Source organism: Syzygium oleosum, unplaced genomic scaffold (assembly GCF_021117445.2).
Source record: "Syzygium oleosum isolate NSW1041296 unplaced genomic scaffold, Sole_v2.1 Sole_v2.11, whole genome shotgun sequence".
Classification (NCBI taxonomy): Eukaryota; Viridiplantae; Streptophyta; class Magnoliopsida; order Myrtales; family Myrtaceae; genus Syzygium; species Syzygium oleosum.
This window is the reverse complement of record NW_026607495.1, coordinates 6,943,085-6,957,976: the sequence shown is the minus strand read 5'-3', so window position 1 is coordinate 6,957,976 and position 14,892 is coordinate 6,943,085. Positions and strand designations below refer to the sequence as shown.

Genomic DNA, 14,892 nt, shown 5'->3' with positions numbered 1-14,892 from the left:
AAGACTTTTTAACTACAGGACAACTCTTTCTAGTTCCTTCCTTGACCTTTGCCCAGTTCTTATCTTTCCTCGCTCCATTCCTTGATCTTCCCCTTGTTGTCACTGCTCCACTCACATCCCTGCAGAACCCTAACCCCAGGCCCATGGCCATTCTTGGCGACCAATGAGCCACCCTCATCAAAATCACCTGCGAGTTCATGAGAGATGGTTTGATTGACACCGGCAATGATCATAGCATCTCGTCTTCACTCTCGGGATCGGGGCCTGTTCCACTGAAAGAGAGTCTACATAGCGGGACAAAAGTTTTTAAAAAGTTATGAGAAAACTCTAAATTTTCTATAAATAGAATCACCATCAATCAATTTAAGAATATTGAGCTGATTTGGGACCTAGGCGCATGTGTGAAAGCATTGGTTATTTGCAAGCAGTATTTAGTTATGTGTAGGGAGGGCTCAATATCTCCACGACGTCCTTTCGGTAACACATTTTTCAATTAAGTCATCTGTAATGCTTATCAAATAATATCCAAACATAATTGACGTAATATCGATTTTATTCAAATACGTAATCAAAAAAATTCCCTCGTCATTTATTGTCCGGCGTTACTCCGTGCACCATTTGTGTTTGTATTTTGAGAATATGCAATGACGTGTAAATTTGCATGAGTCCTAAATTGTGATGTGTTCATGTGCAATTGATTAATGATGTGCAATTGAGTGATGCATGCTTAGCATTGAAATTAACCTCAGACAAGAGTATTTTAGTCCTTTAGACAATATTTAATATGAATAACTCAAAATATTTTTAGAGAAAAGCAATTTTGAAAAATCTTGACATGCGTGGGGCCTCGATTCACGGACCCGGCGGACCTTAGCTCTTCAGCTTTTGAGATTGCTTGGAGTGACTCCTTTTTTATATGGGTTTGCTTCATACCACTGGTTTCCTAATGCAAATATTTAAACATGCAAAATACACAGCCTAGAGGAATTAAGATATCTCTTATAATTATGCAGAGGAATAGAAACAGTAAAATCACAATTTTTGTATTTTCAAAGGGTTATAAAAATGTTAAACCTAAGTATGCGGTTCCTCTTAAATAACGAGGGGTAGTTATGTTAATAAAAATGTTAAATAGATTTTACTTACCACCCAAAATAAACCTAAGCATATTATTCTCATCCAACAATCCATTTAATGTATACCTATTCCTATTAAATATCGAGGGGTAGCTATCTTTTATAAATATGTGAACTAGGTTGTCCTTACCACTCAAAATATATTTAAGCTTATTAAAATTGTTATTCAACTTGGTTGGTGCAAGATGTGAAGCAATTTGTATGTTCAATAGTGAATCCATCCATTTAGATATTATTTAATGCATTCTTTTTATTTAGTTACTCAATAAAACAATGCTCTTCAGATATTGAATCAACTCCAGTCAAAAAGATTTGCATCAAGAATTGAGTGAAATGTTAAAAATCCAATGCATGAATTACTTCATTTTACAATAGAAAGAAGCTTTATTCTGATATCCACTTGTAACAATGCAAGCTAAAAGAATTGTCAATGCTATTTGTATACAAACAATCCAAACTAAAATGTCAATACATGAAATTGTGGAGTGTATAAAAACAAAAAAAAGAGTGCTCGTGCATTTCTTTTTTTTTTTTGTTCAAAGTTCTCGTGCATTTCACGAGCACTCTTTTTTATAGTATTAATTTACAATGCTTTGTAAGTGCTAAATTATCACTTTAAATTCTAGAGCTTAACTGCATAATTCTCTAAAGCTAATAATTCTAGCTCGTAAGTTAGAGTACTTTGCCTAAAATCCGTCTGACCTGAAAGGCATCAAACATGAATACTATATATCAGCCCATACATATATACCACTCTAATAGGAGAGTACTAAGTATACTTACCATGTTAACTGTTGCGATACTAACATATTCGGCCTATCAATATATACAATTGTCGATCAATAGTTTGACGCAATAAAGTTGACATTTGATAACAAAAAACATAATTTTATTGAATTCGACACAATATTGTTTGGTATCCAAAAAGCAATGCCATGACTTTATGCTTCTAAGTTTGTCATACTGATAATTCATTATATGCATACTATTTAGTTCTATAAATGTTGCTTTAAGTTTGTATTTACGTTGTACATTTTTTTCACACTTGATCTTTTACGACATCATATTGCACGAAAGTTTGACAAACATCTTGGCCCTCCAAGTAAATTTTCTCAAGAAGTCTAGATTAAGGCTTTTGCAATGTCCTCGGCCTGGATTAAACTTGCTGGAAAGGGGAATATCTTCAAAAGATTTTGCTTAAATTTTTCTGAAATACTTCTGCCTACTTCTTTTGGAAGGCAAGCAATGGTACCCTGCACTCTCAATTAGCAGTTTCTCTTGACACGGTGCTTTGCTTGATTTAATATCAGGTTAAGCATCGGTTTGAAAGCCTTCCGGTGTTGCGAGGAAGATTAGATTGATCTTCATCTGTAGCTTTGCTTTAATTGGAGCATCTGCGTTTGATGGTGTGCAATTTGCTTTAAGCTTGTTGATATGATCGTTTAGTTGCTCTGTGTAAAGTTTTTGAAGTTTTTGGCCGTTAGTGCTGGCTAGAGGCGTTGTTGCTTATTGCCTTTTGGATAGTTGGTGATATTGTGTTTTCTGATTTGCGAGGCTCCGTCTGTAGTACGTGAATCTAATGAATTGACAGGGTTGTACTGGATTTCCGTCTGTAGCTCATGCAATATTTAAAAATCTCTTTATGAGCAAGTCCATCTTAATAGATGAACTTCAGACACATAAGATGTTTAAAATAATCTCGTTGACCAAGTAAGATAACATTTTTCAGATTCCTTCTCTTTGCTTTCCAAAGAATCACTAAAAAAAAATGCGAAATGCTCTTGAAAAAAACTACAACGAAATCATTTTCTTCAATTTGCACTAAAGAATGCCCGTTCGATCTCCAAGTTGAACATGCACGGTATATATGGTAGTGTCATGAAACAGGTTGCACGACTATCCTCTGCACAACACAGGATACAATTCGATATGGCACACCTCCATCCACTGTGACCCATCAAATTGGGGAGGATGCCATTAATCTTCTCTAGTTGCCCTACGCTTTTCTGTGCTCTTCTATTAGCCGATGGATATGAACCTTGGAGACTTACTTTTGTTGATATTCACAGGTTCATCCAAAGTAATATCAACTGCCTGGAAAAGGAAGATGGATGATGAGATTCCGAATTTCATTAGGACAGTGCATTTAAGCTGATCTAGTTTGTTATGTTCAGGTTGCTCTAGTTGCTAATTCTGATGGGCCATGGAGAGCAGGACCAGAGGATTTGTCCCAAGTTTAACATGAAGGACTGACAGAGGGGCCACTAGGATTTGCTTACTAGATGATCCTCTGTCAAAATCCGTGAGCTATATATATGCATGCTTTACAGTCCTTTGTATTCCACCTGTCGAGTAGATTGAAATAACTTATTTTCCTTAAAAAAAGGTCGCATTTGCCTGATGGTAATAAAGCTATTAAAAGGTAAAGTACCCTTGATTGAAAACATTGCATGGACGAATAATTTCGTGTTTGTTGGAAATAGAGGCGCTCATATATTTTAAATAAGAGAATTACAATGAATACCGGGAGAATAGTAGCACAAATCTTATCACCAAGATAAGCCAGTCAAAATAGCACCCTTTGAATTTATTTACCCGAATAAAAGTTGCAGCGTAATTTGAGATGAACTAGGAAGAAATTTGAAGCGACTTTAAATGCCAAAGTATACAGATGTTGCAAAAATTTGAGGTTTTTCAACTTTCGTGAAAATTCAATTTGACTCTCAAGTTCAAGAGAAAATAAAATATAAAAGTAAAACCGAACATGCACGATAAAATCTGTTTGGAACCAAATGAAAGAATTTCCACCCGTACTTTCGCTTTCTCCCTGCTAAAATGATAATTCCCTCTCAGATGGGAATTTTAGAAATTTTTTAGATGTGTGATCTTGTGAACAAACAACTTCTGACGGCAATGTTCCTCTTCGTCACCATTCCCAAACCCTGATTGACACTTGACCTGCAAATGGATAGCAAAACCTAGTCCTTCGGTTGAAACTTGATGAGCTTAGACATTTTACACGATGAAACAATAGTTACTATGAACAATAATCATCATGGACATCAACCACCCCAGTTATGATAAACTGAACTTTCGACAGAGCTATCAGCTGAAAAGAAGTACAACGGAGATCAATTATGCCTCTTAATTTCATCCCTCACCTCAATTGAAGTCTTCTCACTGTTCCAAAAGCTATTCGTAAAATGCCACTTACATGTAGTGGTAACATTCGCTAATCAATCTTTTATCATGGACAAGGAAAGCATAAGCTAGTATGTTTCACTGAACTCACATGGCATAATAAAGCTACTAAGATTTAAAAAGCGCTTTGTTTGTCTCAAGGGATTATAAGGCAGACGGCCGCAAACACTTGAGTTTTTCAGTATGATCTGCAGTGAATCACAAGTCTCGAGCTTGCTAAACTCATTACAGGCTACTTAATGCAACAGTAGAGACCCATGCACACACACTGGTATAAGAGTTAGCAACACTGATTTACAGGCATTTGCTTTCTCTTCATCTCGCGGTTCACCAAAAACATTGTCTATTTAGCTTTTATAGGATCAAACACGAATCAAAGCTAACTATTAGTGTAAAACAGCAAGCGGATCCTGTGCTACGAAAACACATCGAATGGATGGACGAAATCAAAGGAGATCGTTACTTGACCAGAGCTGTGCTTGGGGATTTCTCACTGAAGCCAGAGCACTCGAGACCGCGCTCATCTTTATGGCATGAAAGCGTGAGAGAGACTGACAATCGGAGGGGCAAAGTGTGAGAGCTGCGAGGTTCGATTTGAGGGAGAAATGAGAATGGGAGGAGGAGATAAAAGGGATATATCCTATTCACAAGTAAGTTAAATTCCCAACAATGAACTTGATTAATCAAAATGATGTGACAAAATGCCCATCTGTAATCAGAAGAAGATAAATTTAACTTCAAGTAATACAAAATGTGAGAAACTTCCAGGCTATACTAAATCTCTCCTTGTAGGGAACGCTCAATAAGTACAAGAAAAGGAAGAAGAGGAGCCAGAAGTAATATTACATCTCGAGAGTCACCAAAAGAAATCTAAGGAAAACTATACATTGGGATGGTATTCTGCAGGGGCTAAACCTGCCAACTCCATGTCGGCATCTAGCATTTCTGCATCTCTAGCTTAAATGATGTCCACTCCAATTCAAGTTCGTTATTTTCATGGACACTTTAACTGGTGTATCAAAAGGGCAACAAGATGGCAAAACAGGAGCATGGTGTACCATGCAATAAATAAAAGTCCCTCCATTTAATTGATATCAGCTTGGAATTCTTTACTTGCAACTAAGTCATCTCTAAATTTCCACTCGTATCACCATCATTAACTCTTCATTTTTGTGTAAAACACCAATTCCTTAAGTTCAACGCGGTCTTCTCGTTTAGACTTTCAAGCACTTTACCTCTATGTTCGTCCAATTCTCCATCGAATGCAATTTGAACTAGAAGGAGCGCATTTAGGAAAAGCGAAAGAAGTAGAACGAGATAAGGCCAATCACTCAGAGGGCACAACAACAAACTGAACAGAAAAAACAGAACTTTTTTTCTAGACGAAGCATTTACCAGGAGAGATTGCCCACAGCCTCTGCCAATTGAAGCGATGAAGCACCCCACCTTCTCATCCTCCGTGTGACCATGGCCAGCAAATCCTTCTCCGGATCCCACTCAATTCACGCCATCTTCACCTGCCGCCAACCGGAAGAAATCGAGCAACAGCCTCACCCAAAACCGAGTCGGAACACAATCGAATCGGCCACGCTCATTAGGAGGTCGCGAGAAGAACGCCCGAACGGGGGAGCCGAACCTGAGAAGCCGAGCGCGGCTTGTCGAACTGGAGCCGAACCTGAGAAGCGCACGCCGCAATCCTCCGTCGGTCTCCATAGGCTCAAAAAGCTCCGGGAGCAGCCGGAAACGTAGTAGCCAACCAGCTGCTGGAGCGAACCGCGAGGGGGTGTACAGGAGCGTCGGTGGCAAATGCGAACCGAGAGGGAGGTAGAGCTAGTGAAGGATAGGAGAGAGGCCGATGCTGCTTAGGGGAACGGACGGAGGGGGCGGTCGATGAAATGAGACGGAGGAGGATGGAAGAGGGGAAGAGCGAGAGAGAGAGAGATTTGACTACGGGAGTGGAGGCGGACTTTACTTGATTAATGGGCGGGCCATATGTCGGGCTTAACAACTAAATAGCCTCGTCAAGCAACGCTGAATGGTGGCCCCCCGGGCCCAGTTCCCGGCCCGCCAGACTACTGATCATGTCAAGGCGCGGCTGGGTTATAGAGTTTTATGTGGAGTTTTAGGAGTAAGTCACGGAGCCTAAGCTTCAGGAGAAAATATTAGTTAGGACTATCTTACTAAATCAGCAATATGTCGCTCCATTCAGCGCTCGACACTTGTCCATATGGCGCCTACTATTCACCTTTTATTCCCTCTCCTCTGTTACTCTCTCTTCCCCCGTTACCGACCGACGGTGGATTGATTGTGGCGGTGACATGCATATGTATGTCTGCCGAAAAAGAAGATGGCAAAAAGTAGATGAGAGAGAGAGCAATGGTGGGGAGAAAAGTGTGAGTACGAGAGAGTAATAGAGGGGAGAGAGTAGAGTTGCATAATGGGACCCACCTTGCCACGTATCGCTCAATGAATAGAGTGGCATATTGCTGACTTGGCAAAACAATCATATTTAATATTTTCTCGAGCTTCAGAATAAAAGAGAAAGAGGGGGAAATATAAAGGGTTAGAGAGTAAGCCTTTGTGCGAGCTAGTTTGCTCCAAGTGTTGTGTACGTGGAGGGAGAAATTAATTTGTAACGGTGAGGTGGGGTCTTTTGCTCCATACAGTGCATAATAGTTTTGGAGGTTTCATCGAAGTGTTATCTTCGTACCGCATTTTAGTACAAGTGTGTTTCAAGTTGTTTATTGTAATCTTCTCATGTTACTGACAAAGCCATGTTTCTGTGTTCAACAATTGATATCAAATCTAGATGTCTGGGATCGGTTAGACTACGATCAAGTCTTCGTCCGTCTGCCAGATCGAGGTGAGTGATGGCATGATCAAGAAGATTTTGATGGGTAGCCCTGTTCTTGAGTACTCGAAGTTCGAAAGTTGCACGCATAGGGAGTGACCACATCAACATTTATTCAAGAAACTCTCGTGATTGATAGATATTGGCTAGTTGAAACTAATGATCCGCTGTTAAAAATTCTCGCTCCTCAATTGTTGTCATTGCGAGAGACACGGCATTTCCACCGTAAGAAGGTTAGAATATAGCCTCACGATGAATTTTCTTATTAATTGAAATAGAAGCGCTCTCATGAAAAGTAAGGCACATCAAGCCATCGTTGAAGAAACGAACACACTAAATAGAAAAGAGAACTTTCTCTAGTCGAAGCAATTACGATTGTCCATAGCCTTTGCCAATTGGAGCGATGAAGCGCCACCTTCGAGTCCTCCGTGACCATCGCCAGCAAATCCATCACCGGATTCCATTCAACCATCTTCATCTACTGATCGCAAATCAAGCAAAAATCACAAAACCAAGTCGGAAGCTGAAATGGAAGCACATGTCGCAATCCTTGGTCGATCTCCATAGCTAAAAGTTCCCCGAGCAGCCGAAAACACAGCACTAGCACTGGAAAAAGGCATTAAATTGAAGTGTTGGCTTTACTTTGCAACCGCAGTGGCCCACATTTCTTGTGCATTAGTTAGCAAATCGAGCTCTTGCTATCCAATTGATCAAAATCGATTATCCAGTGAGGCAATCCCTTGCACAGCGAGAGAAATAATATGACAAGAAAAGGCATTAAAAGAGTACATGAATCTCCCTAATATTAATTGGTTATCAAATGCGATCATCGATTCCTCAAGGACTGCTCTAGTTAATGACAAGGAACGAGACAAATTATTGGGCATTTGTTTTTGAAAACTATGTTGTTAGTTGGATTCTAAGATTGCATGTTTTATGAGGAGAAAATGACACAAATGATCCATGAACTTTGGCCCACCGTGCAAATGTTATTCTTAAACTTTTAATTTGTTCAATATAGTTGATGAACCATTAGTAAATGTTCAATTTAATTATGTTATTTGATGAAGTGGATTATTGTATGCTGAGTCGGACGTATAAAAACGATTAGTCAGACTTTATTCAATGATGATAATTTTTTTAAAAAAAGGGTTAATACCACGAAAAATCCTAAACTGGTACATCTGCGACAAATTTATCCCAAATTAATTTTTTGACCACAAAAAATCCCAAACAAGTACACCTGTGATAAATTTATCATTCATTAGTTTCCATTAACTTTTACAGTCAAATTGCCAAGTTGGATGACATGTAGCAGTTTTTTTTTTGGTTGGAAACACGGGGCAGCGAGTAGGTGTATCAGTTTTGGGTTTTACTGTCTGTTTCTAGTTTGTGGTTTTTGTGATATTAAACCAATTTAACGAAATCTAACGGAGGGTAAATTTGTCACAAATGTACTAATTTTGGGTTTTTGGTGGTCAAAAAATTAGTTCGAGATAAATTTGTTGTAGACATATCAATTTTGGGTTTTTCATGATATTAAACCTTTTAAAAATAATAAAACATTATTTGATGACATACACTTCATAACGTTGATTATTATATTATGAGATAAAAACTAATGTGGACAATCTATATGTAACTATCTTTTTTTTTTTGGTTTACAACGGATTGGAAGCCACGTTAGCATATTTCATTAAACTTAAATTAACGGAAGGATAATATTGGATATTTTCATTTAACCTAAGGGCTAGATTGTACATTGAACAAATTAAAAGTTCTTGTACGACATAACACCTTGGATTAAAATTCATAAACCATTTATGTCATTTTTCCTTTTATGAAAACTAATTCTTTGTTACAAAGCTAAAGCAACATCAACCGAGCTTCAATGTCCCAAACAGCAAATGCACATCAATTGGGTTCTAGCAACCTTGTTCTTCACACCAGAATCATTTTCTACTCTGGTTCTATCGGGCAATGATTCACTAAGAACTAATACAATCCATGATCAATTTTTTCCCCAAAACTAAACCTACCAAAATCGACTTAATCAAGCAACAACCCACAATATATTCTAGCGTTACAACTTCAAAATAAGCAAATATAATGCTGATGAAATGTTAAAAAGACAAGGCAATAATAATACCAAGATTTTCACCTGGAAAACCCAACGAGGGAAAAAAACCACGGACCGTTCAAAAACTTTCACTAATCATTAAGAATAGTAGGATACACAATTGTTCTTCCTTAATCACACACTAAAGGCTCAACTGTAATATTATTTCATCACCACAAAGGTGAGTTAATAAAAATAAAGCAAGAAACTCTAATCGCGATTGGAGAAAACGAAAGACAATTTGGAGAAGGTTTTCGATGAACAAACAACATTTTAAAATTGAGTCAATTCCGACAGCGTTTGGCCTTTGAATATGGACCGAAAAGTCGCTGCCCCTTTTTCTTCTTCTGGTGCATTCTTCTCGGGGAACGCTCGCTCTCTCTCCCTCTCCACTCTTCACTTCACCAACAGCCCCTCCCTTTCTTTTTCTTTTTGACCTTTTCCTTCTTCTGTTATGTTATGTTAGCTGAACCCCACAAAGAGGCGGGCCCAGCCCACAAACCTCCATCATTCTAATAGCAAAATCAACAGCAATAAGATCTCAGCCTCACAAAACTTTGATTGCGAGACCTTCGACCGCATGGGATACACCCGTTCCAAGCCAACTCTGACAGCAGCTTTCCGTAGTAAGAACCTCTAAGTTCTTTATCAACCCCACAAACTTTAGCAGGCAAGCATCAAATTGCTTCCACTTTAGTATGAAGATCCATACCTGAATCACAAATAACTCTCTTTGAATATAGACTCCAATAGACCTTCATAGAGGTGTCAACTATGATACCGACTTAATAATACAATCATCCGATGCATTGGTCATGATATCAAACGAGTTGGTTATACTTTCACTATTTCAGAAACCTCTTATGTTAACAGACAGTTTCAGCTCTGCAAAGCTTCTGTTAAATATGATCAAGGCAATGTGGGATGACAATATGCAAACATCCTTACCATTCCAAGGATGCATTGTCAGAGTTTGAAGAAGTTCAAGAAACATCAAGCTGCTGATCCTTTGATGATTTCGAAAATCTTCCATGAACCCATATAAAAGCTGTTGGACTGTGAGATAAGATTCTGAGTTTGAAACTTAACTGCAAACAAAGCATTGGAAATAGCATGTAAGATATGAAGAATAAAATAGTCTGTTAAGAACAAGTTCAAGAAGTTGTATCAAAGCAAATTCAGAGTCATCCTGCAGAGCCGCACAGAGAAGTGATTAGCATGAAAAAAAAGTAGTTCTGCTCTGCACATGTGAATCTCTGGATATTATATGTAGTTTCAGATTAAAGGCATATACCCCATAGAAGGACAGTGAATTGGGAATGTATCTGGTGGATGCTGAAACTGACGTAACAGGGAAGAGTGGCAATAAATTCTTAAAAAGTATCTTTTTCGAAATAGAAGAGAAAGGCATCAGGGAAGCTTTCTTGAAAATGTGATGATCAAATTAGTTCCTAATCAGGAAACATGAGATACGGTATTTCTGTACACGAGGATCATAAGCTAAACAGAGAGCCCAATCCGATAAGATCACCCAACTAAAGCTTTCATGTACATTGTCAAGTAATCAAACCTGAGATTAAATACGAAAAACTAGATTATTAGACAGGGTGAGTGAAAAACCATTTGAGGACAACCTCCGGAAGACAACCCCTAAACCCCAATAGTTTCCTCTTCTTTCTCTCCTTCTCTCATTATGGTAGCAAGGTTCCGGTCACTTAGGCAAAGAAATGAAAAATATAAATACAACTTTATGGTAATAGGCATATGGATAGAAATATCTACAGACAAACCCAATTAACAGAATTCCTGAATCAGCCAAACAAGAAATGAATATTTCAGCTCAAATAATTGATGAGTTTGTTAAAACCAAAAGCACAAGCTTTTTTTTTAAAGGATTGCAATGCTTATAGAAACCATTTTTGAGCCTGGGTAATCATACTCAAACTCCTGTTATGCATACAAAGAGATCCAGAATTTCACATTTGGTGCACATATCACCAATGGGGACCAGATTTGAAGGGTGGAAAAAGCAATCACTTCAAACAACATATAACAGCAATTATTTATCACATAGTTCATATTTTTATCACTGAGGTAGCATATTAAAGAACATTTATGAATGGAAAAAGTAGATTAGCATTAATGAGAAGAATTTATGATGAAAGAGCAATAAGCAACACATTCAAGTAAGAACTTCTATACACAAACAAGATTCTATTACCTTTCAGCTTTCTAATTCTTTTGCTAATACCCGCATTCCATCTGTTGAAATTCCTCCACAAGTGTCCTCCACAAATATTCGGTGCCCCCAAATCCTCTAAACTACAGTAATTCTCTGACTCTCTGCATCGTTTCTCTGAGACAATAATGAGGGTAAGACGTCTTGCTAATCTAACAAGATATATCAAGGCAGAAAAGCGCAAGGAATTGCATTTGATCTTTTGGAATGTGAGACCGCCAATCCAATGAGAAGCGACAATCAACCCGTCAATTTCAACCCTGGTTACCATGTGGTTACTTAAAATAGTGCTGGACCAACAATAACCACAGTTGAAGCCCAGCAAACCACTCTAACTCGAGTCAACCTCATCTAGTGGAAGTGCTCCTAAGTATTTCCTGTTCCAGTCATGGAACAGAATTGGGAGAACCTGTAGGTGTTATTGCAGGAAAGATCCTAACTTTAGTGCTTTGGTGGGTGTCCGTTAACTCATATCCTCAATTTTGGCAACTAATTTGGTCACATTGCCTTAAAGCATAAGTCAGCCGCTAAAGCACATGAAAATAATACTAGGCTTGACAGCATATCATTCCGACATTTAAAGCATGACCAATTTCCATTACACCCTAATATTCTAACTCTCTGCTATATAAATGGATTGCACAACCTAGCAAAGGCCAACAAAATTAGCCGCTAGAGAACATGAAGGCAATACTAAGCTGACCACACCTCGCAGTATCCAAACCATTGTCTCACCAAATTTCAGGCACAAAGGATGAAGAGATGACCCACCACCCTTGGAATTATAAGGTCATCTTATGTCCAATTATGAATCCAGTCTCGCTTCATGTCTCCAAATGATACATATGATTCTATAATTAGGGCCAAGCGAACCTTTTCTTATTAGCTGAATGAAATTCATTAAGAAAACCGAGGAGCAAAACTCACAGATAATTCACAAGAGAAAAAATTTATAATTAAATGGTTAGCCATTCTATCAACAATAATGACATGCCACAACTCAGCCCAAGTAAAAGTATATGTGAACTGAAATGACAGGAAAAAGTTTAACTTTCAAGATATAAGTACACAAGGAATTTCTATTGGAAGATTTCTATACATGGTGATGCCAAACAATCCATTTGGTACGTCCATCAGGTATAAACAACTAACAACTAAAGATTCTGGGGTTCCAGGTGCCGTATTATACAGGACATATTGTTAGCGGAATAATAATCTATTTTATTGATCAGAAAGTACGGTATATATACACATCAAAATCCCAAAGACCATTATACCCTTTAACACTCCCCCTTAAACTGGAGCATGGATCTCAAGCATGCCCAGCTTGTTACAGATATACTCAATCCTACTTCCCCCTAGAGATTTGGTGAAAATATCAGCTAGTGTTCACCGGTTCTAACATGACTAGTAGAAATAACTCTAGCTTGAAGTTTATCACGGACAAAGTGGCAATCAACTTCGATATGCTTGGTACGCTCATGGAAAACTGGATTTGAGGCAATATGGACAGCTACTCGATTATCACACCACAACTCCATTGGCACAGGGTCTTCGAATCCAAGTTCAACTAATAATTGACACATCCAAACTAGGTCACAGGTAGCTTAAGCCATAGCTCTGTATTCTGATTCTGCACTTGATCTAGCCACAACACTTTGCTTCTTACTCTTCCAAGATACTAGGTTTCCTCCTACAAAGATACAATATCCTGACGTAGACCTCCTATCTATAGGAGATCCTGCCCAATCAGCATCTGAGAAGGCTTCCACCCTTCTATGACCATGATCCTGATAAATGAGACCACGACCGGGAGCTTTCTTCAAGTATCTCAAAATTTTGATTACAGCATCCCAATGTGAGGTACGGGGAGAAGACATAAACTGACTCACAACACTCATCGGAAAAGAAACATCAGGTCGAGTGATAGTTAGATAATTTAGCTTTCCAACAAGTCTTCGATACCTCTCCGGATCATCCAATAGCTCACCATCCTCTGCCATCAATTTAGAGCCCACTTCCATTGGTGTATCCAGTGGTTTAGCACCTGGCATACCTGTCTCTATAAGCAAATCCAGAACATATTTTCGTTGTGAGATATAAATACCTTTCTTCGCCCGTGTTACTTCGATACCCAGAAAATATCTAAGAAGACCCAAATCCTTTGTATGAAACTGCTGTTGCAAATACCTTTTCAACTCTTTAATCCCTGTAGAATCATCTCCAGTTATGACAATATCATCCACATAAACTACAAGGAATATCCGACCAGCTCCAGAAACTCGATAAAACATAGAATAATCTCCAGTACATCTACACAACCCAAACTGGAGTACCGCCTCAGTAAACTTCCCAAACCAGGCTCTGGGAGACTGTTTCAAGCCATATAAAGATTTGTTTAAGCAACAAACATGACCAGACTCCCCCTGAGCAACAAACCCTGGTGGTTGCTCTATATACACCTCTTCCTGTAAATCTCCATGAAGAAAGACATTCTTTACATCAAGCTGAAACAGAGGCCAACAAGCAGAAGCAGCCAAAGAAAACAAAAGACGAACGGAGGTCATCTTAGCTATCGGAGAAAAAGTATCACCATAATCAACCCCATAAGTCTGTGCATACCCTTTAGCAACCAGTCTAGCTTTGAGATGAGCAAGAGAACCATCAGGGTTAACTTTAACAGTATATACCCACTTATATCCAATGGTTGTTTTCCTTGCAGGCAAAGGAACAAGATCCCAGGTCTGATTTTGGTCCAGTGCCTGTAATTCCTCTTCCATAGATGCCCTCCAGCCTAGACTAGATAATGCTTCAGCAACAGTTTTAGGAATAGGATGATTATCAATGGTCATTAGACTAGCTCGACAAGAGGCAGATAAACCAGAATATGAGACAAACTGGGCAATAGGGTGTTTGGTACAACTACGAACTCCTTTGCGATGAGCAATAGGAATATCGAGATCAATACGTGACTGACTTACCTCAGGTTTAGAAGACGAAGTAGAGGAGATAGGCCGAGGTACATCTGCAGGGGGCTCCACATGTTGACGAGGACGTCTGTTATAAACATACTGGACAGGTGGAGGAATAATTGGACGGTCCAAAGTGGGTGTTGATTCCATAATAATATATGTTAAGGAATCATCATCCACTGTAGGAGTCTCCATCGAATTATCAAAATAGACAGTAGACTCGAAAAAGGAAACATCTGCAGTGATGAAGTACTTATGCAAAGAAGGACAATAATGGTAACCTTTGTATACAAGAATACCCAACAAAAATGCATTTAAGAGATCGAGGATCAAGTTTGGAAAGTCCTAGACGATGGTCACGAATATAACAAACA

General features: G+C 38.6%; 2 protein-coding genes across 10 annotated transcripts in view; both read right to left on the bottom strand.

Moving 5' to 3' along the window:
- LOC115667385 (anaphase-promoting complex subunit 4-like) overlaps window positions 1-6,292 on the bottom strand; it is a 58,523-nt gene extending 52,231 nt beyond the window's left edge. For both annotated transcript variants that reach the window (XM_056315914.1, XM_056315913.1), the window contains exon 1: window positions 6,083-6,292. The gene's annotated coding sequence lies outside the window, so the exon portion shown is untranslated. The remainder of the gene's footprint in view (window positions 1-6,082) is intronic.
- A 3,093-nt stretch (window positions 6,293-9,385) lies between these two features.
- Window positions 9,386-14,892, bottom strand: part of LOC115687887 (disease resistance protein L6-like) — a 30,862-nt gene continuing 25,355 nt past the window's right edge. For all 8 annotated transcript variants that reach the window (XM_056315906.1, XM_056315904.1, XM_056315910.1 and 5 more), the window contains 3 exons: window positions 11,529-11,663; window positions 10,256-10,395; window positions 9,386-10,019 (listed from right to left, as the gene is read on the bottom strand). The gene's annotated coding sequence lies outside the window, so the exon portion shown is untranslated. The remainder of the gene's footprint in view (window positions 10,020-10,255; window positions 10,396-11,528; window positions 11,664-14,892) is intronic.